Source organism: Tinamus guttatus, unplaced genomic scaffold, assembly GCF_059628265.1.
Source record: "Tinamus guttatus ecotype Peru unplaced genomic scaffold, ASM5962826v1 Tinamus_guttatus_pri_ptg000287l, whole genome shotgun sequence".
Lineage (NCBI taxonomy): Eukaryota > Metazoa > Chordata > Aves > Tinamiformes > Tinamidae > Tinamus > Tinamus guttatus.
Window position 1 is genome coordinate 4,719,839 of NW_028288821.1, and position 26,406 is coordinate 4,746,244.

Here is a 26,406-nt window from a genome sequence, read left to right on the forward strand (position 1 = left end):
TAGACAAGATGTTAAAAAGGAGTTCAAGAAGGATCTGAAGGCACGGAAGATATTTGTGCAGGAACCTGTTTAAAGCATTTTGAATGTGCACAGAAACGTCGGACAGAGTCAATCAGGGTATTCACCAGGAAATGCTCCACTGCATAGAGGGAAATGAAAAATGGCTACATAGGCAGAGAGTGCAGGTTGCAGGGAGCATCAGGTGAGGATGAGAGGGAAGAGCTCACAGGGAGCAACTCAGTGTTACGGCTGCAGTGTGCTGCAGAAGTGGAAAAAAAACATTTTAAAGTGAAAACCCTAAAAAATTGGGTAGATTTCCACATAGATTTGCAAAGTGGCTAAAGGGATATCAGGAAACGGTGGCCAACTCCCACCTATTTGCTTAGCTGGGCCCTTAGCATCTCCACGAGACAAATCACTGTGTCAAACTGTGCTGTACCTTGGCGGGGAGGTCCTCAGACAGGTCGTCTTGCAAAGTAAGATCAAACCGAGCGTTATCACAGAGCTGGTCTCTCCGCAGTATCAAAGAACAGGCCCGCAGGAACAGCGTGTACGTGCCACTCTTCAACCCTCAGCGTCTCAATTACGTGTGGATGATATTATGACAAGATCGATGAATCCTGATATAGCAGCACTCGAGATAAATGTCACTTCAGAAGGGTTCTTATATTAGTATTTGGTATGAAGAAGAGTTTAGGAGGGGGAAAAGGAGAAAAACAAAGGAACGTCACCAACTGTTGGCGTAGCACCTTGTGTAGAAGCACACCTTCCTCCGGGTGATGTTTACAGCTCCCCATAAAGCTTTTCCCCAATCACCTTCTTTGTTCTTCTTCCCTGCAGCAGGGGAAAAAGCCCCCATACCAAGGGTCTTTTCACATCCCTGCAGATGCGTACGCATACACGGACGTCTGCACGGATGCGCTCCAAAACCCTGAACGCTGGGAACCTCGGGCTGCTGCTGACCTGCAGCGGGATATTGCAAGAGTTCGACACCAGCTATTGCCCCATCCCTCCAAAAAGACCATCTCTAAAATGCCTCTAATTAAAGCACAGGTGCATGAGCAGAAAAACAACCATCCTACTGCATGTGAGGCTCGCATCTGCGAGGAGGAGCTGGCAGCGCGCACCCAGCTGCGCCCAGAGCAAAGTGGGGACCCAAATCCCATAGAAGCCAAGAGTGAATGCGAAGCTGATGCCTGGAGCTCACCGGTGGAGGTGGCTACACAATCTAGGGTGCAGAAGCACAGAGAGCAGCTCTTGTGGACACCACACGACCTCTTGGTTCTTCATTTCCCACATTGGCTTTAATTAAAAACACAAATTGAAAATCTTCTCCCTTCTTCTGGCCAGGCAGAATTATCTCAAAGCTCCTGGCACTGGCCAGCATGACGGCCAGCAGGACCAAGGGGAGGGAACGCTTATGAAATGTTTCTAAACAATTCAATTTTCAGGCAATTTATGCGCAGTGGCAAGAGGCATTCTTGCCTGCAGAAAAGAGACAGCAGGGCTGGATCAATCGCGGGGCGGAGGTGGGTGCAGAAAAGCAGGAGCAGCAGACTGTGGCATTGAGGCTAATAGCTTTGTAGCAATTTATTCAGCGAGAAATACGGCGCAGAGCGACACGGGGCTCTGTGCACAGCCGCAGAGAGCACCGCGGTGCCTGCGAGGGAGACGGTCCCCGATGCCAGAGCGGCGGAGAGCAGAGAGAATCGATAGCAAACATGCCAGGAAAAGCAGGAAACTCCTTCTCCTGCACAACTGAAGAAATGACAATGAGTGGAGCCCATCAGGCCACCTGCAGAAAAAAAGTTGCCATCGAATAAACATCACGTGAAAAATACCACAGCGAGATAAAAGCTTCAGTGCTGCCACAGGACTGCTCTGGGGACCGGGTTAAGCAGAGTCCATGCAGCTCTGCCACCTCAGTCTTGGTCACCTGGATGCCAAAAAGGAGCAGGACTCTATTGCCCACACAAAGTACGTGGGAAACACCACGGACTAACTGCAATCCCTGCCACAGCTCGGCCCTGCATCTCCAGGCTTTGCCTGGACACACGCTGCAGCGCCTCCCCTCTCCCTCATGGCCTTGTCCATGCTTTGCTGTAAGGCTGAAGGCACCTACAGGGAGAGCTACTTTTGTGAGGGAACAAAGAGAAATGGCTTCCTGGAATCTGGGTTGGACGAAGCTCCCCCCAAAATCACATTTGATCATCGTGAACATAATCTAAGTTCAAGAAGCTCTGGATCTCCTTGCAGACAAAATTCGCTCCAAAATCGCTCCTGCTGGTGCTTCCAGTGCAAGGCTGAAGCGATGCTCTTTCTGCATCGCACCATCTCCATGCCCAGGCACATATGGTCTCGCTAAATAAGAAGCCCTAGAAAAGGCTGTCAACAAGACTAGAGGAAGGTGTGCATCTGTGCAGAAACATATGCCCCAGCCTTGCACAGTGAGCTGTAAAAAGGACGGTCATGCCCAGAATCCCACCCAAATTGGCCCAGGCACAACCGAATTGCAGCTCGGGACCTGTTACGCGGCTGTTTGCCACGTGAACAACCCCTTCCCCTGCTCCCTTGCTCCTGCACAAAACCCAGGAGCCCCTCGGTCAGCTGCCCTATTGCAACGAGAGCTGAGGACAACTCTCGCGACCAGCACAGGTCCCATTGCAGTGCTGCAGGTGCCCTCAGCTCTGTGCCCACCTATGGCTTTGGTTGAAAGGAGGTGTTTTATGCTCATCTCCCCTATGATATAAAAGCAATGAAATAATCTACTATTTCAACGCTCATCCCTTAGAGAATTCTGCAGTAAAAAAAAAAAAAAAAAGAAAGAAAGAAAGAAAGAAAAAAAAGTGGTTGAATTTGATTAAACCTTTGGACTCTCTCCAATATTTCCAGTTATTCCATCTGTAGAAACACTCTACTGGCACTTGGCACATTTATAGCATTAACTGCCTTCTAAATCAGCAGCAGTTCTGCCTAACAATTTGGCATTTGCACATTGCCTTGTAAATTATACACCTTACATCTTTGGGCACAAGGACCGGCCCCTCCAAAAAGCCTATTAGTGCCTTGGAGCAATTCTCGAGGAAGAAAATATCTTCTTTTGACAAAACGGGGGGAAAACGGCATTCAGTGGGCATGGTATTAACACTATGGCTCATAATGTTACTCTGGCAGTAAAATGAAACCCAGTGCAACCAGCTGGCTGCTATATTGCTATTAGATCCCTTTTTTTTCTGTTTCTGACCTTTGCAGAATGCTTGGAAATGCATTAATCTATTCAAACCCCACTAAGGATCTAAAGCACCATGCGAGGTGAAGGCATTGATGAGAACATCCTCCTTTTGGGCAGGCTCAGGAAAAAATCTGCGATTCCCTCCAACGAGACTCACTTGCTTTTTGCGCGATGCTGAGCGAGGAAGCAGGCGAGGAGCAGATCCAAATTAAGTCACAAAACAGCAGGAAACCACTCAGCGATATCAGCAGTGATTTGTGCACTTCTTGGTTGAAAACAAAGAGCAGAGGTCTGCATTTACCTTCCCATTTCCTAGTAGCCTTCCCGCTTTTGTCTGCCTAAATCATAGGAGGCAAAAAAAAAAGAAAAAAAAATTCCTTCCTCAAACAGCTCTCAGCCTCGAGCTCCTCTGAAAATCCTTTTCGCTTATCTTTATTCACCGAGCCAGGCTCCTCATGCCTCCCCATTGACAAAGTGTAGGAAAATCACCAAATTAAGCGCCCAGCTCATGCCCTGCTGCAGAACAGCCCTCTCCCTGTCTGCACTCAGATCTTGTTTACTGTCAGTGCACTCTGCTCTGCTTAGCCAGGCCTTCCGAGCACCACTTGCGTCTACAGACCTCGCGTTTTTGACTGAAAAAAAGGCACTGAAAAGACAGGAAACACATTGAAGTATCTCCCCTCCTGCCTTTTCCTCCTAAAATATGCTTTATTGATTTTGATGCATATTACGATCCCCAGGGGAAAAGGTAGTGTTAGAAATTGAGGGTCACCTAAGGACTCCCAGGCTGTCACTCCGCGCTGCATCGTGGCTGTTTGGAGCTTGACAGCAGCACTGAGACAGAATTCAGCTCTTTCTGCTTCAAAAGCACAGGCCGCTATTGTTGGGGCTGAAGAGGAATTTTCTGCTTCTTGTTTTTCAGGCTAAACTCCAACATACAGAGCTGCACAACTCTGATCCTGCCCAGAAAGAAAAGTAGTGACTCAAAGTAGCTTACTCATTGCCACCCTTTGGAACGAGTGGCTTTGTTAATGCTCCCTATGCTAACATTCAAGAAAACTGCATTTTCCCCCCCCCCTTTTTTTTGGCATTTCGGATTCTTCCTCCTATTGGTGTTTTTTTAATTGCAAGGAAGGGTGATCCTCCAGCTTTGAGGGGCTGGAGCAAGAGCCAGGATTCGTGTCCCGAGGCTTTGAGAGGGAGAGGTGACCCGACCCGAACACTTCTGTGAACGGCAGGAGCGTAACAGGCACGTCTGCCCTTGGAGATCACGGCCCTCCTTGCTCCTGCAGGGAAGGGGCGAGCCTCCCACCTGCACGGTGATGGAAATGTCTGCTCCCTGGCAAAAAAAAAAAAAAAAAAAAAAGCAAATAAAACCCTCCCTGCAGCCAGCAGCCAGCGATGCATATGAGATGACTGCCTTCTCAACATGAGAGCAAAAGGGCAAATGAATCACATTACACTCCATGAATAAAAACAGAGTCTTAATGCAACAGCTACTTAATGATTTCATTTTCAATACACTAGACAGTTTGGCCTCATTTGCAAAGGTGCTGAGCACCCCTGAGTCCCACTTACGTTAATGGGAACCGCAACACTCTGCACCTCGGGACTCTCCAGCGGGCCCCTTATGTACTTAGGAAAATTCCCTCACCTGAGGGGCAGGGAGAGTTCCCTGAGAGTTGTGGAAGCAAAAGCTGCGAGCAGAGATGAGCTGTGCCAGAGACTTCCCACCCACAGCTGCACCTCAGTGCTGGGACCACTGAGCCCTGGATGCTCCTTCCAACTAGTCTTCCGAAAAAAGGAATTGCGGCCGGAACGGAGAAAACAGCATTTTCAAGCCAGCCACAGTAACCTAAACAGGCTGTTTGGGGGGTGCTCAGGAGAAAGCACTTAGGGGAGGACCAGCAGCACAAACACCAGCTGAATGGCATTTAATTAATGGTTCAGGGCATCTAAGAACAGACCACAGCCGGTGGAGCAGTGAGCTCGGCACACGCAGCTGGTGAACAGACCCTTCTTGGATCACATCGGGGTGCCCGACACGCGGTCCCCGTGCCCAGGAGCAACTCCTGGCCCGGCAGCTCCTTTTCCCGTCGGAACGCGGACCCCATTCCTGGCACCGGCCTCCTCCGGAGGGAAACAGCCCTTCCAAACATCCCTGTGTCTGTTTGGAAAATACGGCGCGGGATCACCTCTCCAACACAATATCAGTCCTTTGGCACACAGAAAGAAGTCAAATGCAAAGCACTTATTGCCAAAACCTCTTCCTTCATTGTAAAGTACTGTTTAATTTTATCCCTCAGGCATCTATTATCTCATAGCCCATATTATTTTTCCAGCTATTACTGCTTAATTTTCCTCATCCAAAAAAGTGTGTACAGACAGCAGCCAATTTCCGCCTTGGCATAACTGTAGATGAGAAACAAGCAGCTGTTTCGCCAGGGTCCTAGCAAAGAGATCCCGAATCGCTGCTTCCCGGCTCTCCGCGGCGCTCCTGCAGGAAGCGGCTGCCGTCACGTGTCCCCTGCTCCGCGCTGGCTCCGGGCGTCGCGCCGGGACCCCTTGCTCATCACCTGCTGCTTCTGTGAAAACGAGGCCCAGAGCCGAGCTGCATGGGGCAAAACCATCTCTTTTTGTTTTTTTATTTTAATAAAAGTAGTATTAAATGTAACATGGGTGTGCATCCCTCGAGCCTGGCAGCCCTTGGGGTGCAGCATGGCGTGTGTTTCTGCTGCTTCTGCTGCTTTTTTAACACTTCATTCCTACTTCCTCCACGAGCCAAAGGCACCACCGCGCTTGCCTTTCTGTCTCTACCCTGACTCCAGATACTCAATTAAAGACAAGAAGGACAAACGGCGCTCGGAAAGCAGCTGCAAGCCTCAGTGCTTCGCACACGCTCCCGTCTTGTCCAGGGGGTGTTCCTGCAGCAAATAGAAATTGCAAGCCGAGGCCGAACGGCAATGAGTCAGGGAGGCAGAAAGGCGTGAAAGCCAAATGAATGGAGAGGCAATAAACGCGCCGTATTTCAGCGCCGCGGCGCCTCCATCCATCAGCGCTCTCGGCGGCCGCTCTCCGCCCGCAGCTGGAGTTACAGCGCGCTGGGGACGCCGCTGCCCGCGCCGGGACACCGCGCGGAGCCGGCCGGCCTCCGGGATGCTCCGGCTGGCACGGAGCCTCCTGCGGAGCAAAGAGGGAAGGTGCTCACGCTTTTACGTGCAAGAAAGGAAGAAACCAAGGGGGCGATGCCAGGAGGCCCTTGGATGGGACAGCGAGTCCGGGAGGGAAGCTGTGACCGTGCGGGAACGCTGCCTCCCGTGGGGACCTGGCCCAGGAAGCCCATGGCGGGGGGTAGAGAGGCACACGGAGGTCTCAGCTCTGGGACTAGGAGTAAATAAGATGTAATAGGATGTAATACGTACGTGTAAGGCACGGGAACCTGAAAAATACATTTTAAAGGGATTTTTTTTTGCATACGCGAAGTGCTCGAGCTCCTCTTCGAGGTAATGGCAGGCAAATCCTATTTCTCACCGTATTTACAAAGAGATTATAAAAAAAATCCATGAGAAAACGGAGCCTGGGGAATACCCCAACGCTCTCCTCTCTACAGCACCAAGCACACAACGCCCCAGCCGTTTGGAAACGCCTCCTCGTGTTTCGCTCCTGCCCAACACGATTCAGACGCCAGCAGCCGCAGACCCTGCCCGGGCCCGCTCTGCTCCCCGCAAAATACAGCTAATTCCCCACCAGCATTACAGAAAACTCAGGCAGCCAACGAGAAGAACGCTTTTTAAAGAGATATAAAAACAGGATTCTTGTATTGAAACACATGCCACAGATGGTGTAGCAGACGAGGATTAATTCATGAATCATATTTCTTAAATGATACAATCTCTCTTTTCACTTCCATCCTTTCCCTTTTTGACTCAGAAGCAGGGATTTAAGATGCCCTTCCCAGATATGAATTTTGCATGAACAAAAATTGCAGGAGAGGGGGAAAAAAAAAAGCAATAAAACAGAAAACCCAGATGTTTAAAGCTAAGTTTTCAAATGCAAGCAAATGCATATCCTGTCCATCAACGAAAGAACACATGTGGAAATACAATATATGCAAGCACAGATACGGTTGGTGGGTTAGCAAACGTCCTCCCTAACATCTGAGATTACTAATGCTTCCCAGTAGCTGTGGCTCAGTCAGGGCTCTGAACTCACCTACTGCTGGTTTCGTACCTTATTCCATTTTACTCAGCGCTCTCATAGCCAGAGGAAAGCCTTAAGTCATTAAGAGAAACCGTTTTGGCGGAGAGGCCCTCCGCGTGCTGCTCCCCCATCCAGCCTGCCCTTCTGCACCTCCTGGCACAGACACTTGCAGGTTGCTCTCTAGGAAAATCCGCTCAAACCTACAAAACTGAGAGGCTTCCACGAGGCACCAGTAAAACCAAAACGTTCTGCAAAGAGAGCAACCCTAACGTGCAGTTAGGCCCCTACTACCAGGAACAGCAGCAGAAGCACCACAAGTCCCAGGGCTGCCATCAGGGCCACTTTCTAACTGTCAGAAAATGCTTTTACACTTCCTTTCAGTACCAATCCAACAGATCAGGCAATTTATTCCCTTCCCATATGCAGCAGCTGCTGCATAGGCTAAGCAGCTGCTTCTCAACGTGGCCTTGCACCGAGTGCTGCAGCTTCCATCCGCACATGAAGCTGCAAGTTAGAACAAGGGAAAATCACTTACCCTAAAAGTCCTTCACCCTTCCTCTGCTTTGTGTACGATGTGGGCTTCTCTTTTGGTTACTATTTCCAGACTTGGTCTTTGGGTAGGTGAATGGAAGAGGAGAATGAAAGGAGTTGTATTTGATGATGATGGAGACTGTAAAATAAAGAGAAGCACTTTAGTGCAGAACAGGCCTCTATATACATACATATCAGATTAAATTAAATTAGCAACACCTACATAAATGCTTCCTACTGTTTTTATGCACACACACAAATATCACAACTGTCAAGGAGAATGCGGCTGACAGCGATACAGGGATGGGGGGTTGGAAAGAGCAGTCTTTAAAACGAGGAAGAAAAAAACAGGCAAAAGAGGCAGCACTGAAGCCGCTAGCAGCGAAGAGGCTTCCACCAGGTATTCACAGGGTGCCAGCCAGGCTGGAAAGCAGGGGAGAGCTAAGGGCTTTAGGGAGCTCTCACAAAGCAGAAGACAGGTCCAGGCACGGTTCACTCTGACAGCCACAAATCTCAAGCAAAAATTCACCCAGACCCTGTAACTATGAAAGAAATAGTCTCATAAGGAGGAATGAACAACTTTCAGAGTTTGGTCGTTGCACCAGCAGGTACTTCCCCAAGAAGCATATCCATCTCCTACCATTGTGGTTAGGAAGCTTCCCCCCGGCGTGCACAGACCCAGCTAACCGAGCGCAGCCATGGACCGGCCGTTCGGCTTCGCGGGGGCACACGGGGACGGGGCTCGGCGCCCTCGGCGCAATCCCAAGGTTTCCTTCCCGCCTTGCCCTCTCCTCACGCACCTCTCGCCTGGCCGCTCCATGCTCAGCTCCAGCACGCGCTCCTAAGGCTCTGCACCCAGCAGGTGAAGTGTCTCGGGCTCCCTCTTTTGCACTTGCCTCCAAAAATTACCATTCATTTAACATCACAGTTTGAGATCCTGAAAACATAGGCGCTGACTTCCACATTACTGCTTTTTTTCCCCAAGTCCATGCTGCAGTCATCTCTATACAAATGCATCTCCAGCACAATTAGCGCCAGCCTTAATAGTGAAAGAAGCCAAAAGAGAATATTTACCAAATTGCTTGGAAGATGCTCTACTGCTAGTAAAGAGCCTGAGTCAGGGACTGCCATTATTTGCCTCGGAAAGGTCACCGCGAGTAGTATATAAAAATGCATGCAAACACTGGAGAAGCAGAACACAATACCCAGCCCCACTCTCTGCAAGCAGCACAGGATTTAACACTTCTGCGCTGGCCTACAATAAATCCTAAGTGTCCTAGGAAAGCGAGGAAGCTTCTCATTTCTATTTAGCAGAATGAAGAAAGTAAAGCACGGGGGAGTAACGCTGCTCGGGACAGCAAGGACCGAGTCTGGGATAACAACACAGGGGCCCTAATGCACCTCCCTGCATATCCCGCTATCCTGCTGCATTTATACAAGAATACTGTTGTTAGCAGTAAGCAGGGCACACTCATTACCATTTGTTCTAGTGTTATAATATATATATATATATATATACATTTATATATATATATATATATTTATATTTAGATATATATGAATATATATATTTTCAAAACACTTGAAAAAATTAGCTGGAGGAGGTGCTAAAGTTCTGGGTATTTTTTCAGTATGCCCGAGCTTTTCAGCTCTCTTGCAAGGAGGCAAAATGTCCTGGTGGCAACAAGGAGGGCGAGGGTGCACAAACACCCTCAGACACCTCAGAAAAGCAGCACAGTCACATTTGGTGCCCTTGCTCCTCCTTGCAAATCGCTCAGTAAGAGGGAAATTTAAAAACGCAGTCAACTGGAATTACCCACAGACAGCAGCAACCTGAAACTATCATTTCGTGTGTGGTTTTAATGTGTGTGGGTGTTTATATCTGAATAACAGTTGGAAACAGCCGAACCTCATGCCTGAAGAGCCACTTCCTCCTCAAGTATTCCAACTAAAAGTGGATACATGACTCCTGCTCAACCGCGTCCGCAAAGCCCAAGGGCAGCAGGCAGCTCCTGCACCTCAGCCCAATGCGATGAGCCAGCTTTGTGCCTCCAAATTGCACCAGTGGGATTGATCAGGAAGGCTTTCCACAAAGACTAAATACATATTTAAATATATGCAACTTCTTAACATCTGCTGTTCATATACGATAGGCCAGGACTCAGGAGTCTTACAGGAGAACTGTGGGGGAAAACCACAGCATGGTGGAGGTTGGAAGGAGCCTCTGGAGACGATCCAGTCTCACTGCTCAAGTAGGTTCACCTAGAGCATGTTGCCCAGATGTGCGTCCAGATGAAGATCTCCAAGGCAGGAGACCCCACACCCGCCCTGGGCAGCCTGTCCCAGTGCTCTGCCACCCTCACAGTCAACAAGTTTTAACCTCGTGTTCCGATGGACCTTCCCATGTTTCAGTTTGTGCCTGTTGCCTCTTGCACTGCCACTGGCCACCACAGAGAAGAGTCTGGCCCCATCATCTTCTCCATGCTCTTCCTTCAGGTACTTACACATGTTCATAAGATCCTTCTCAGTCTTCTCCTGGTTAAGGTGGCCCTGCTCTATACACAAAAATGCTACTCTCTGCAAAAAGGCAGTGAACTACAAAGCACAATGACCTTTTTCTTTTTACCCATGTATCTGTACATCTACCCAAAGAGAAAGTGTGAGGAGAAGGAAGCCGAGCTCTGGACGCACGATGTTTTCATGCAGAGATGAGGCCCAAAGGCAGACCCTGCCACACACAGGATGCACTTTTCCTTGCAGGACCAAACTTTTACCAAATCCAGGTATATCAAGAATCTGGAAATTTTTTTTGATCTTATATATAACTACAGCTTTTGAACCATCCTCAGGACAGCCTGGGGCTTCCTTGGACAAAACTGTGGGGGAAGTGGGAAGAGTCAAGAAACATTATTATTATTATTATTAATAATAATAATAATTATCCAAAAGGTTTGCTTACAGCTGGCATGTGGTGGGCTCTCCATTAAATTTTCCAGCTTGGCCTTTCACCAGTGCTTTTACTGTGGGAAAGGAGGCCCAAGGAAAACATCCAAGGCTTCAGAGCAAAGGGAGTCCACCCAAGGCGGCCGCTTGGGACACAGAGACTGCGCTACTGAATCGGACCTGCTCCACTGGTCCTTGTCCCCACGCGACAGGTAACAGATGCAGGACACCGCGGATGGAGCCGGAGGAGCCGATGCCGGTGGTCACGGGCACCGGGCAGAGGGCAGCGATCCGGCTACCCGGAGCACGAGCCAAGCGCACACCAGCTGCAAAGGCAAAATGAACATTTGTCCTCCAACAAAACACCCTGCAAATGATCCTTAACAAATTCTAACTGTTGGTACAGTCAGATAAGAGCACAGGAGCATATATCATAGCCTGTTGTTACTGCAAGCTCAGTGCTGCTAAACATGTGAGTGGCAGTGCAGAGAGATCTATATTTTGTGTTTTGATAAAAATTATAGAGCAGCATAATAGAGCTGAGGAGGCAGCTCTGCTCTTCCCTGCATCAGCTCACTCACATTTTTTAAGCCCATTAAATTCCTTGCCGTTTAGTTGCTTTATTTGGGTTCCTTGCTGCAAAACATTGTTCACCGCTCGCCAAGTGCTGAAGCCACCTAAATAGTCGCGAGCGTCCACGCAAAACCTCCCAGAGCCGCTCTGAGCAGACGAGAGGGCATCAGCAGATAGAGACAACTCGGAGGCAACCTGAGGTTTAGTATTCTGTGTCAGCTTGACACACAGGGGAAATAACCCTTTAATCCAGTGCAGTGTATTTCATTTACTGTAGTGTTATCCAGTTCGAAGATGTTATGAAAGGAATCCCCTGAGAGACTTACGACTTCAAACCCAGGCCGGGTTTGAACTTAATTCCGCCCTTGCGAAGGGCTGCGGCGGTGGCAGGTGACCTTTCCCGTGGCTCGCGTGCCAGCAGCCATCCCGCGCAGAATGTCACGCCAAATTAGAATATTCGCCTTTTGTTTCAGGCTGCATTTTGTTTTGCGGGGTTGTTTTTTTCCCCTTTTAATTAAAAGCAGCTGTCGCTATTAATGAAATACCACCCCCCTAAAAAATAATAATAAAAAAATCAATAACGCAAACAGATTAAAAATGGTGACGTGGAAGGAGGGCAGGAGAGCCAAGGGGCTGGGTAATTAGACCTGCGGACTTTCCCCTCTGCCTTAGGTCCTCGTGTGTTGAGAGCCCGAGCCTGCCAGGAAGGAGGCCCGTTGCCACCTAACGAAGGTTCCTCACTCTCCAGACCCGCTGGGAGAAAGAGGCCGTTGAAGCTGCTCCCCATTTCCAAGCACGGCCGTGGCCTTCGTTCTGCTGCCGAGGGCTGGTTTCCACTCCTTGTACTGAGGCACTCAGACTTGGAACGTAATTAAATGTTCCCCCATAAAATGCTACGTTGCTTCCAAAAATTCTTCATAATGTCAAATTATTTCACCAGTTAAATGCAGTACAAATAGTCATATTGTATCACTATATAGCTAAAAGTGTTCAGTCAGCACAGCTGAAAAAAATATAAACTAAATATGTCAAGGATGCATTGCTTTCTATTCTTACTATTTTTTTAATGCCTTATTTCATGGTAGATAAGTGAAAAATCTTTTTACCCGACTTAGTGAGAGGATCATTTACTCATGCAAATTTTAAACCAAGTGTCATAATACAATGAAATTATAAAAACATATCAAAAAGAAGTTAGCAAGTCACTAAATTTAGCTCCTAATGGAGTTCAATCTGTCTTATACAGTTGTATGTTAATGCGAACAGCTACAGTACTCTGTAAACATCAGAGTGCAGCTTAGGAGTCATTATATGTGCAAGGAATTTTTGGAAAGAGCCTTGCAGGTTTACAGCCTTCCACAGCTCAAGCTGAGCGAAACTTGGGTTTTGATCCTAGCCAAGATTATAAAAACGCCGGGTAAAAGTAAATTAAAAAGCAGTATGGTAATTATCTCCATACAAGGGCTTTGCTGTGCGTTTTCCATCATCCAGACATGATTTTCGTTAACCTCTTTGCAAGTTCTGATCCCGCTGCAGGACTGGGATGATTTACAGGCCAGGCACTTAGCGTGTGGAGGGATTTTCTAAATCCCTACGAAACATCGGAGCTCACACAGCAAAGCACTGACTGTGGGGCCTGGAAGAGCGGAAGGGAGTGAGCAACAGAAAGGACCTGCCACCAAGTCGGCTGCACTCAAACAATAAGAGAAAAGTCCCCAAAAAAGGTAACAAAAATCCTGCAAAACCCAAAATACCGCCATACATCTGAAACTAGTGCAGCAAGCCAGGCTCTAAGGCACCATCATGAACCTGCACAACAACCTGCTTTTATACCTGCCAACAACCCCAAAATGGTACTGGCCCAGGCTCTATATTTTCAGAAACCACCCCATATTCCGGGAGCTCACCACGGAGAGGAAAAAATTTAGAAGAAAGGAAAAACAGAGGGCTGATATTGAGCCAGGACCAGCCTGCCAGGTGCAGCTTCAGCTAATAATCATCAAAAATAAAGTACCAACATGATGTCAGGCACTTAATAAAAATCACCACCACGGCATCTGACCTGCCTGATCGCAGCTGAAACATCAGGTTGTAGCCTGATATCGCAGGAGAGGACAGTGCCACGATGCTCCACGCTTTCAAACCTGGTGGAGAAATGTGAGAGTAAGCCCCTGTAACGAGGAGAGGCAAGGGAACTAATGGAAAAACATCAAATTCCATTAAGGGCTGCGTTAAAGGTTTACAACATAGTCTCTAGGCAAGTCCAACGATACACGCTGAAACCTTTATCGATCCACGGGTCAAACCAGAAACAAAAATATCAATTTTGGAAAATATCAGTTGTTGTGATTCCTTTGTGTGAAAAAAAAAGAAAAAAAGAAAGAAGAAAAGGTGAGTCCCTATGCACAGAAAACCTGGAGCAGCGCTATGCTGAAACTGTAAAATCTCCAGCTTGTCCTTGTGCTATAAAACATAGGGATTCATACCAGGAATGAGGGAAATGTTCTGTATAAATGTTTTAATTAATCTGTGGTATTCTGCACACCACTCGGAGGCGGGTGACATGGCACTCGCTGCATTTTGCTCTCTCTTATATTGCCACAGCTCTCGATTTTATTTTTATCCTGAGTTAGATATGAATCAGGATTTGCAAAAGACAAAACAACGCACTGTAATCATCCAGCGTGCCAATTAAGCTAAAAGATACCCTGGAAATTAAAATTAAATGCCATATCTATGAAAAGGAACAGACAGCTTCCTCAGAAACAACAACAAGAAAAACGTTATTATAGGAACCTGTTTCTGGTAGTCCCAAAATGTATCCACAGCAGTTATATAACTTACTCTCATCTCTCACATCTGCATACTGTAGATCTTCATCAAATTGTGTATGTTTTTGCACATTTATCATCAAGATTTATTGAAGTTGATTCCATAAATTTCATTTAGTTGTTCGCTGCTGCTATTTGTTTCCAAGGCAACAAATGCACTTTGCCCAAGCTGCACAGTAAATCACGACTGTTCTGAATTTGGGGGTCTTTGCCCCTCATGCTGCACAGTGGCTGCGCTTCTGAGAACGAACTAAAGCACCGGCTCGTCAGCCACGATAATTAGCCACCGATTTGGTGGATGTTTTAAAAAAAGAGACATATATATGTGTATATATATATATGTATATATATATATATATATATATATATATCATCTATCTCCATGCTATAGAAGAAAAACGCAAAATAAAGCAGCTACTGGGCTGTCCGCAGAAAGGCAGCTCCTCTGGCTGCCAGGGACAAGGATTCATGCAAAGCCCCCTCTCATATCTAATTTACACCTAGGATGGCTGGAGGTTGAGAAATCCATTTGCAGGTTCAGGAGGAGTTGGACAGCTATTTCTGTAAAAAAACGAATAATAATAATAATAATAATAATAATTATTATTATTATTATTATACAGCCACCTTGTTGTAGGTGTTGCAAAAGGGACAAATGCAATAAGAATGCAATAAGAAGAAACAGGGGAAAGCTGAGAATTTGCCAACGTGGTGCATGCAACGGACTCTCTCCCCCACTTACACACCAAGGATGGCTACTCTGGACACGCTGGACATGGCTGTGTGGGCAAAAGGACCTAGAGCTGAGATAGTGACAACTCTGAGAGGAAAAAGTCTCACTGTTGCTGCAATGAGTAAAACAGAAACATGGTAAAAAACCTGCAAGGCCAATGCTGCTATCTGCAGTGGGTTGCCAGGTCTAGCGCTCCCAAAGCAGTAAAATCACCCAATGCTGTCGCTGGTCAGCGATGAATGGGGGGGAAAAAACGACTCTGGATGTGGCAAGCAACAAGCAACTTTTTTTGTTGTGATGGTTGTATGAATTGCTTGTTCTTTTCAATACTGTTATTAGCATTGGGTATAAATGCATAACCCTTCCTAACTATAGGCAGAGCTACCCCTGCGCTTCCATTGGCCGCCAAGGTGACAAACTGTACTAAATGTCCCAATTAAGGAGCATTTCGACATTCCCGTCTTGTAGCCTCACCACTTCGCTCAAGGCTGCGTCTTGTGCTGTTTATACGGGCATGAAAAAAAACATGCTGCAATGGCAGTTTCCCATAGAAATGAAAAGGTGTGTGGGGGGGCTTAGAAAGTGCTTAGAAAGGCCTCATTTTTCTCCGCAGATATTTCGCAGAGTCGGCCAGGCAAGCGCGTGGACACCAAGGGCGCTGCCTGCGCCGCTGCCGCCGCGTCCCTGTCATGGTGCGGGGCGGACGCGGAGGGGCTCCATGAGGCCCCGCGCGGCCCGGTGCCGTGCGCTGGCCCGGCCTGCACACCCCATGGCGAGCGGCTCCCTGCCGCACGCAGGTGGCTCCTCACGGGCCTCGCACCGGGCCAGGCTTGGCTTCGCGCTGGTGCCGGGCCATGACCGAGGCTCGCGGGAGCCGTGCGGGATGGGGCCCTGTCCCTGTCACCTTTCAAACGAGTAATTCAGGCTCAGGTGTTTGGCCCAAATGTGACAGTTTTATTGGGAACGCCCGGGGAAGCCCGTGCGATTCCGAGGCCTGTGCGTGCGCGAGACGACCTGCTCGTGATGCGGCCTGTCCGTACTGGTGGGAGAACGGCAGCGCTAGTTCAGGGATTTGGCAAGCTGAAAAGAAAGACCTTAATTAAAACAAGTTTTAAACCGACTGAGATTCTTGATCTCCTTCCGATTAGCAGCCATCCTCAGATTATGCTCGGAATCTACTCCTGCTCTTTGGACGCGGAGGGCTTTGTGTATAAAGCCCTTAACACATCAAAACCTGTGCCAACCTAATAAAGTAAAACTAGGGAAAAAATACACTTAGCAGTAACTAAATTTTAGCAACTAGAGTTGCATAAACCCCTTCTGAAAACACAAATAAAGCCCTTACTCCACACTAACTTCCCTTCCCCATGCCCAATGCCGAGCACGTCCGCCCGCAAGCAACCCGCTCAGGTGGATTTTAAAGCAAAGTAATCCCCCAGCGAAGCTCTTTGCATGTTTGCGACACTCGCGCTAATCCCGGCAGAGACAGAGTAATGAGTGAACAACAGTGCATGATAAATGCAATTTATCAACTGCGGCCCTGCAATTCATTACCCAGCCTTCCCCGGCGCTGTACAGAAAACATGGACACACGTCGGTACCTCCACAACGCGGCCGAGCAGTTACACTGACAGCCTGGCTCAACAAAAGAGCCGTCACACTTTAATTCCTATTAAAAAAAAAAAAAAAACACAGATAATTGTGTGATTTCTTGCCTTCCACTGCATTGACCATAGGGGAAAAGCTTCCACTACCCGTCCCTGCTCTCTCTTTGCTCACTGGTCCCCAGCCCTCAAGGAGGGGACAGGGGGTGACAAGACGTGGCATCTCTCCGCCCCACGGGCACCTTCTCACCCCTGACACCCCCATAGCAGGCAGAGCTGCGGTACTGACGGTGCCGCCAACCAGGTGCCATTAGGCTGATACTGAGTTTTCTTGAAGAAAAAGAAGAACCAAATCAATTTCTGGGGAGGATAAACTTGCAGCTAAAGAGAAAAACTACAATTACACTTTTCAGCCATGAAAAGTAAATCAGATGGTGCTGAAATCCCAGCAGAAAACACAGATTAATTAAAGTCTGCACTTTCTAAATCTGTTATTCAACTAAACACAGCTGTTAAAAAAATGATGCCTTTGCTGTAATTTTCATGTACATTCATACCACTGAAATACAGCACAAAACATTATTAAGTGCATTTGGGTAGCTGTTGAAGTTGTATTGCAAAAGAAAGCACACATATATGTTTAATTATGACAAGAATTGACTTATTTATTTATCCGCTCGCAGCAAGCATGAAAGGCTCCTTTCGCATACACCCCGAAAGGGGGATTCGAATCCAGCACAGAGATGATGATTGACTCTAACTGCCTCCGTGTGACAGGTTCGGCTCCTGTTTTCCTTTAGGGATTTGAGGCAGGTGGGATAGCTCTGTAGGATGATGACAGCCCGCACTGCTGAGGCTGCTGTAGCAAAATCATATGAACAGCCAAAAAGGCTGTTTTTTTTTTTTTTTTGTCTTTGGGAGCTGGGATTCTGTCTCCAAGAAACGGACCGGGTTTATTAGAAGGGGGCCTCATGGCACCTCGGCCACCGTGTGCTGCTTGCGCAGGCTGCAGTATCTACTCAGTGCGACACCGGCGCTTCCAGCACACTGGCCACCGGGCCACTGAGACGGTGCTTCTTTGTGCTCCTCTCTCCCACCCTATTAATGGGGGGTGGGAACTGCTACATTTTAGGCTCTTAAACCAAAAATATTCCTAAATGTTTTAGAGGGCCTCACCTGAAAGTCATCAAGGCTCACAGAGCTCTTGTTGAACCCTCCTGGCTCTGGCTCAAGCTCAGCTCTGTACGGAGCCAGTTTACTCCTCAGAAGACAGCACAACCTCCAACCAGGCACCTGGAGCCGGGAGGCCGGTGCGCGAGACACGGCTCCGTCTCTGCGTGAGCCTCTCCGTCCCTCCTTAACCGCTCTCTTCCTGCTGCTCCGTGGGGGGCTCACCACAGTGTGTAAAAACGGCTACCCCTGACACCCTGTCATGTGTGAAAACACCTGACACGCCAGAAACAAAAGCTTCCCTTCTCTTGGCACCCCCCTCTCTCCAAGTCTACATCAGCGATCAAAGTGGAGAGCTCCTTGCTCTGTCACTGAGGGAAGGGAAATTGCCATGATTTGAATGCAACCCAAAATGCACTCTGCAATTCAACTCAATCATTAGAAAGTTACTTCAGAGCTGCGACACAGCTGTTCTTCCCTCCGGAGCCGAAAACACTACTTGAACCTTGCTTCCTCCTAAAGAGCGAGAAGGCATGGGAGAGCCCTCATTTCCTCTCAATCTTTCCGAAATCATTTTAGCTTCAAATATAATTAGCATGATCTAATGCAGTAATACATTAGTATTGGCAATACCTCCTTGCTGTGGCACCACGCGGCGAAGCCTCTCGTAAGGCACCCTCGCGAGCACCGCGGGAGACGGCTTCACGCTGCAAGCTCTGCGGAGGAACCGAGCGAGCCGATGCCAGCTTATGTTAGTGGGCATCCACACCTGGAAAATGTGGGTCCAAAGAGCTCGACTCCATGACCTGCAAGCAGGAAAGAGCTGACAAGCAAACCCCAACTGCTGGATCATGAAGCTGGAGTCACCGCCTTGCTTCATTCAAAGCACCCAGTGCAACAGTCACCTGGCCTCCCGGCACGCAATAAATTACCACGTTTGCAACTGAAGATACAGGTCCCTAGGTGTGCTGAATGTCTACGAGAACTGAACCAGCAGTAGAAGTCACCCTTATTTCCTCAAGAAATGCACATTTTCAGGGGGGCAAAATTTGACACCCACAAAACACCCACAAATTTGGGAAGGTTGTAGAAAACGCTTCTTCAACCATCTCAGTTCCCAGCAAGTAGGGTCATCGAGTCCACTGCAATGCACTGCATGGTGAGCGACGTATACCAAGAAGAGGGTTATCCAGATCGGTCTAAGTGACTACCCCAAACCTTTGTTGACTACGGCAGCGAGCACTTCTCAGCAGGTTTTATTATAGCTGGCTTTTGAATAACACGCCTCACTGCATCCACTTATTACTGCTTCTCTAGGTAGGCCATCTGACCATGGCAAGCACGCACCTTTCTGCAAGTTCCTGAAACATGATAAACTAGAAGAACAAACAATTAAAAGCAAACATGTACTAGTAGAGAGAAAGATCTGTATTTTTTTCCAGAGATGAGCAAGATGCACTGGTAGCAAAGTATGTCCTATAATCTCCTATTACAGGGTGAAAGTTTTAATAAAAAGAAATAAAAAGAGCTCACATTTTGATCTTTTCCCAGAGCTAGACATGGTTTAATTAGCTTGATCTCATTATGTAAACTGGAGAGGAAGAACGAACACCATTAAAGCAATATCCCACTGGCAAATGAGACAACCTTGACATCAACTAAGATACTTTCTTGGAAAAGTTTCTGCTGCCTGTGATGCAGGTTCTGCACCTCATCCTAGTCATAAGGTCTTCATAATTCCACCTTATGGCTCCTTTCACCTGCTGCGTTTAACTCAACAGCATTTCTAGTTTTCCGCTTAAATAATACCAGTAGTGAAAATCAAGCTAGATGTTGACTTGATTCTATTTAGCCCAAGATCACTCAGCACAGTCTTTGGAAAAGATCAACCTGAACTAAACATTGCCATAATATACTCCATCTGTTAAAGTACATACTTTTGTAATAATACATTTAGAATTCAATAAGAAAAGCAAGAATTACAAACAAGGTGTCCATAATGAGCCTCAGTATAATTATTAAACCAGATAAAGTAGGCCTGGTTTTCAATACAAGAAAGTTATTTGTACCTTAATGATAATGAAATGTAAAAAGCATCTGTAATTTCCACTGAAATGTATTGCAGAAAGTCAAGTTAGTGCACGTCACTTTGTTAAGACTATTCTTATTATTGTGTTTGCAATGACAGCAAAATGCTTCTTAGTTCCAGCTCCTGGGATATATAAAAATATGATTAGAGCACTGTAACAATACAACAATGGATTAATTTGCCCAACCATTACATTTTGGATCTGACAGACTCTCACAATTTATTTTACCCACTGAAAGGTGGTTATTTTGGGAACCTGGTTCAAAACAAAGCAGTTTAGTGCAGCTTTTTGAAATATTTTTTTATATTCCAGGATACTGCAATACTGCAAGGTTACAGTGAATTCTAGTCTGTTTACCTGTCACATAAGCTTTTATGCTCACCTTATGCTCTGCCTTACCTATGATTTAGCTTGGGCTGCTCCAGGGCACTTGAGCTGCCTACCTGCCCACCCATAAGTGCACTGAACACCCCAGAGCCTCCAAGCAATGAGCAGGAGGCAGCAGCTGGTTAGTGGGTAAAATAGTTGTGGTTTTGCTTTCTTCTGGTCCTTAAGGATACTGCCTACATAAGGAAAGCGGAACATAAAGAACTAGCCAGTGCCAAACACCATGCTGACAAAGCAGACCAAAAGCAGCAGAGAAATTTAGCATGAAGACCAGAGATTATAAAGGAAAAATAACTAACAACTCATCTGCTGAATGTCAACGACAAACAACGTCTAAAACTGCAACGATAGGAAGCAGTAATCAGAATACAAGTGAAAATGCAAGTGTTCACTCTCAAACCCATGCAGCTTAAAATGGGACAGAAGTCATTTTGTCTTAAACGGAGGACCAGAACTGAACTTTCTAACATAAAGAATACACCTATAGGAACTCAGTTATGCTGCCCTTCCAAAGTAGTGGAACCTCCTTACACGGAAGGAGCGGGAAGAAGAGACTAACAACCAAGAGATCCAGCTCAAGCTGGACGTGCCTAGCACTGTTGGGATGCTGCAGACAGGACGACTGAACGGAGCTGCCCACGCGCGCTCTTCACCTCCCAGCAGTGCCACCACTGTCCACAGAACCACTACGCACCCAGAATTCATTTGTTACGGCAAGATCCCTTCCCAGACTGTCAGCCCCAGCCCTGGCCGTTCTTCCAGCGATCCTCACTTTTCCACTTATTCCACCATTATTTTCTTCTAAGTGTCTCCAGCTGCTGCGGTTGGTGGATCAGCAGCAGCTGGATCCTGGAGCCCGCCCTGCTGAGGGTGTCTCTCCTGGGACAACACCCTTGTGCTGCTTGGTACCTCCAGCCCCATGAGCCTCAGCATCTCCCTTTAGACGTAATGCAGCAGCTGGGAGGGCAGCACAAACTTACCGTGTGTGTTTGGGTTTCGTTCCTTAACTAACAGGGTTCCTTCCTTTGAACTTTAACAAATACAACACCACAAAGCAGAAGTGCAGCCGTGAGAGCCTTGCTGAAGTACAGTTGGCACCGACCCCTCTCAGTTCTGGCTCCACACACGGGGAGCTCAGCTCTTTGCACTGCCCTTCCCGGGCCTGAGCGTGATCTTACACAGAGACCCTGAGCATCCCTGTCACCACCACGTGTGGAGATACTAATACTTCTTTAGCCAAATCAAGAATTGTTGGCAGGATCTAGTCCCAAGATGTACTAAAGGGAAAGCATTGCAACCAGGATTGAGGGGACAAGCCAGGCATTTTGGAAACCACCAGCACATGCACCTATAATGGCAGTCAGCTCCGCTGCTGTCAGCCTGGATGCTCTCCTTGGAGACAGCAATTCCGACCCATCCAATGGCTTGTCCCACTGAAACCATAAGGCAGCACAGACTCAGCCAGCTGGCCCGTGACCCATGACAGAGGAGCCTCAACATTGTGGAAGGACCCACATTCAGCAAGAACTACACAATAGTTTAAGCTCATATGTAAAGAAATATGAGCAAGATGCTTCTATATTGTCATTTTTCTACTCATCCTCCAGTGCACACTTTGGCTGGTGGAACTTCAGCCAGAGAAAGTCTTTGCTATTGCTTTGAATTCTCATATCTGATGTGAACCTGGGCTGCCCTTTCCCTATCCCCTCTAACCCTGCTGCTTTTCCTCGACCATCCTGAATGCCCCATGCACACCCAGGACGATGGCACCACCGGGGCTAGCAAGGAGAAAAATTAATGTAGTGTCCCTTTTAATTTCAGTGGCAAAGCAGGGAAAAGCGAGAGCTGAGGGATGTTTTATTTGTTCATTCCCTCTGCTTTTAGCCAATAGAGATTGTCACGCGGTAGCTCAAGAGGCACTGGCAGTGCAAAACTGAAAGCTCATGTTGGCAGCCCAAGGATTTAACCCATCACATACAGATAAAACAGCTACTTCATTTCTGGATCATTGTTTCACCAATATCCTCAGCTTTTAGGCAATGAGAGTTGTTGTGTTGCAAATTGCCCAAATCTTGCAACACAGACACCTTTCTTCTGTATAAAGGAGATTTTAGGGGAATAAGGAATTTATCCTCTCTTCATATTCCTGCATAATTCTATTTGTTGTGCAACTAACTTCTATGGTTATCATCAGCCATTACAGAAGAGAATTTGGCCATGAATAACATGCCATACACATCATTTTACACTTGAAAACTGAGTAAAAAGAATCTAGAATCTTCCAGGTTATTTCCATTAAAAAACAAACAAACAAACAAACCCATAATGATGGTTTAAGTTCAGCAGTCTGGATGTTGCAAAGTACCAGGGAAATCTGAAAAAAAAGAAAACCCCTGGAAAGATCCATTCCAGATGTGCTTCCCTGGAGTACCGCGGCCAGAGGACTTGCCACTGCGAGAGGAACACAAAGCAGATGCAAGATTGGGCAAGAAGAGCGAGCTGAAACAAACTGTCCTTCAGAGATTCTGAGCAAGTCCCAAACGCTGCAGCTCGGGGCTGTTTTTAAGCATCTCTCAGGGCAGTGTGTCCCCCCACAGCCCACAGCCAGCCTGGTTTACAAGCCGAGTAGCAAGAGGCCGTGATGTTAGGAAGAAAGAGGAGGGTGAAGGAGAAGGGGGTGCACACGTTTGCACAATGTTCTTAAAACTGTTCTCAGGAAACCATCCGAGTATCTCGCTCATTACTACCAGTACCACGCTGGAACTGTACGACCGCCCAGTCATGGCCAGAGACCCAAGACATCAGCGGGGAGATCCATCCCCTGCCTCGACCGCTCGGGAGCTAAGGGAGGAGAGCAAAGCAAAGCAGAGCCACCAGGTGCTCTCGCGCCTACCCGAGCGCCAGCCCTGCAGCACCTTTGGGTGCCCAACGCAGCATCTCTGCCCACGGCAGGGCAGCGGCTGCAGCCGAGCGCCGCTGGTTTCTGTGCGGCGAGGCCCTGCCGCGCAGCCGCCGCTTCAGCCTTGTTTGTGTGGTGCTCACTCATGCAAAGAGTTAGCAACCAGAGAACAAGAGGGGCTTTGTACCTCCATGCTCTGCTATGTTAAAAATTGATTTAGCATAATGGTTTCAAAGAGATTAAAATCCAATTTTGTAAATCAAAGCAGGAACTGCACTGACTCATTGCTACAGAAGCAGAAAGGAACATGCTGCATTCTAAAAACGACACTCGCAGGCCTGAGTCGCTATTAATGCAGAGAAAGTAATTAACCAATCCAAGGCGTATCTTAATAAGCTGCATTTTATTGTATGCATCTGTTCCTTATCCGCACATCAATAACAAGACATGATTTTTATCTGAGGTGCAGAAGAGTTTGCAGAGAAAGAAAAGGCAGCACTTTGCAACTCGCCTGCTCCCTGTGCCAGAGCTACTTGTGGCCAAATCACCGCACGATCCTATCTCCTCACAGTATTCATTATCATCGAGGATTAAGCTTTGTGCTATTGCAGTTCCATAAATTGGTTCCCAGCATTAAACTTCATTAAAAAAATAGAAAAAAAAAACGCACAACCTAACAGGTAAACTAAGATAAAGATAAAATAAATGGATTCTGCAAATGCTCTAGGTAAAACTCCCATCACATGACATCTTCAAGAAAAAACAACAACAAGAACAAAAAAAAAGGAATAAAAAATCCCATTTTCTTTAACATGCCGGATATGGAGATCTGGCTGAAAAGAAAAAAAAACCTCACATTTGGCATCATTTATAGTAAGCATCTTTGATGGTCATGGCATCTTTTGAAGAAAAATGCAGACATACTTAACAAGGCCTGATATCCACCACATAGGATGGAGATGTTATGTGATGCAGACAACTCAAGACTCATTAGATCCTTTAAACAAATTTTGCATCATTTCTTACAGAAATCACATCAGTGGTTCGCATATGAAAAAGCAATCTGAGCTTTAAAGAGCTCCTAAAGCTTTACAGAGAAATGCAGGAAAATGTGGATATTGAAGCTCATGCACATACATCAGGCTGGGTGGATGCTTTGTGTTTTCCACCACCTCTCCCTCCCCATTTTGTTTTCATTTACAGAGCGGGATATTGGCCTTCTTTTTAATGCAAGTTAGGGTTATTTCTGATACTTATTTCTCACCTAAACTCACAAAGACCTCTGCTCTACTCTCTAGAAATGTTTTGGGTCTATCAGCACCCTTACTTTCTGTCACATCTATTCTACAAAGGGAATAACTTGTCCCAGGGACAAATTGGGGGAAGCCATGGAAGCGGGGAGGAAGAGATTGGTCATGTCACAGCCTTCATGGGAAAAGACTTATACAGCTGTGAAGAGGAAGGAGCCAAGAAATTTCCCACTGGGAACAGTGAGTTTAAAGATATTCATACACAGACTGACACACATGGTTACTGGTGGGGAGGTAAGTCTACGGCTGCAGTTTTGATGGACTTTTTATTCAATCCATTAATTATGTGTAATAAAGGAGCCACCATGGTGTCACTTGGATGATTACTGACTAAGGTGGCTTTTGGTCAGCACACAGGTGCTCAGGATGCTCTGCCCTACTGAGATGTCAGGAACCCAACCTGGCCACCACTGCCTGGGCACAGGGCTGAGACGACCTCCCTTGGCTCCGGGTTGTGAACAGTCTCCAGTCCAATTGCAGCATTTTTTAACTCAGAGACCTTGCATTTAATCGCGTTTGCGTAGTGAGCAGCAAGTCTCCCTCCCTCCCTCCCATTTTTCCCACGAAGAACTGTGAGAAACACTTACAGCAGTCTCTCACTTTCTATCATCATCATCAAGCACCTTCAGCTTACAGAGGCAGCTCTGCACCTCCCGAGCCTCCAATCCTGTTGCTTGTGTCTCCAATGAAGCCATAAGAGAAATCACGTACTATTATTTCAAGGAGAAAATGATCTTTCACGGAGGACTCAATGGCTCTCCAGGCTTTCTCGCCTGCTGCAAGGATGGCTTCACCCGGGCATCTTGGTGATTCTCACCCAACACTACCCGCAGATGAAGAGCTAGGAAAAAGGTAACGCGGTGAGAAGCGGCCTGAAGCGAAAAACTTATGCAAATGAGAAAAATGAATATTTAAATAAAACATCTATTAAGAACAGATTAACTCTGTCAATCAACGCTCACTTTTGTTTTCTTGTATGCAGTTCGGAGGGGTTGCACAATAATCAGTTTGGTTCTTTTTCAGGGTATATTTAGTTCTGTATTTAGAAGTACAGCTTCCTCCAAGGTTTCTTTTTTTTTTTAATAGATGAAGTGCATTTCCTTGTGCAAAAGAGAACAAATTGCTACTTAAACTTTCTTCTATTGTCTATTTGCCTGCAATTTCCACCTCATTTACAGCCTTTTTGTGTCTGCCCTTTTGTTTAGTTTTACCTTTGACACTCTCTTAATTTCTCTTCAGAGATACCTGACACCTTTACATTAAGCGCACAATGCGCCGGCACCCGGCTCCCCGCGCCATGGCGGGGCCTGCCCGGCTCCTCAAAATGATTTTCTCAAGGCAGCCCCAATGGCTGGTGACAGCAGCCAGGAGCGACGGGAAATGCCGCCGACTCAGATAGTCACAGAGTTTCTTGGCACTTCCATCTCTGAATGCCAACGCCTGGGCGACATTTTGCTTTCCTTTGCATCCCCAAATACCGTGGGAATGATTTTCCGCATGCCTGGGGCGGCTGGGCGCCTGGCTCACCCGCTGGCATTTGTAGAGCTCCAGAACGGTCCAAGAGGCTGCACCTTTCCCAAAGCTCTCGCGGATCGCCGGGCCACGGCACGGTGCCTGCAGCTCCGCCGAGCACCCCGAGCACGAGGCACCACAACCCCAACCCGGGCGCAGCCCCCTGGCCCTCACACCCCAGCTCCCGACGCCACATGCCCAACAGGGAGACGGCCCGAGCCAAGGGCTCCCGTCACAGACAAGGCTCTGTGAGAGCCAGAGCAGCCCAAACCCTGGGCATCCTACCCCCGAGCGAGCGCCCTCGCCCTGCACCATCACAGCCCTGACCCACCAGCACCTCCCTGGGCGGCAGCATCTCCTCCTTGCTCCTCTCAAACCAAACCTGTGGTTC

General features: G+C 47.4%; 1 protein-coding gene across 1 annotated transcript in view; it reads right to left on the bottom strand.

The window, feature by feature from the left end:
* Nucleotides 1-26,406, bottom strand: part of NEXMIF (neurite extension and migration factor) — a 136,877-nt gene that overhangs the window by 31,390 nt on the left and 79,081 nt on the right. The window contains exon 2 of the mRNA XM_088527509.1: nucleotides 7,968-8,102. The gene's annotated coding sequence lies outside the window, so the exon portion shown is untranslated. The remainder of the gene's footprint in view (nucleotides 1-7,967; nucleotides 8,103-26,406) is intronic.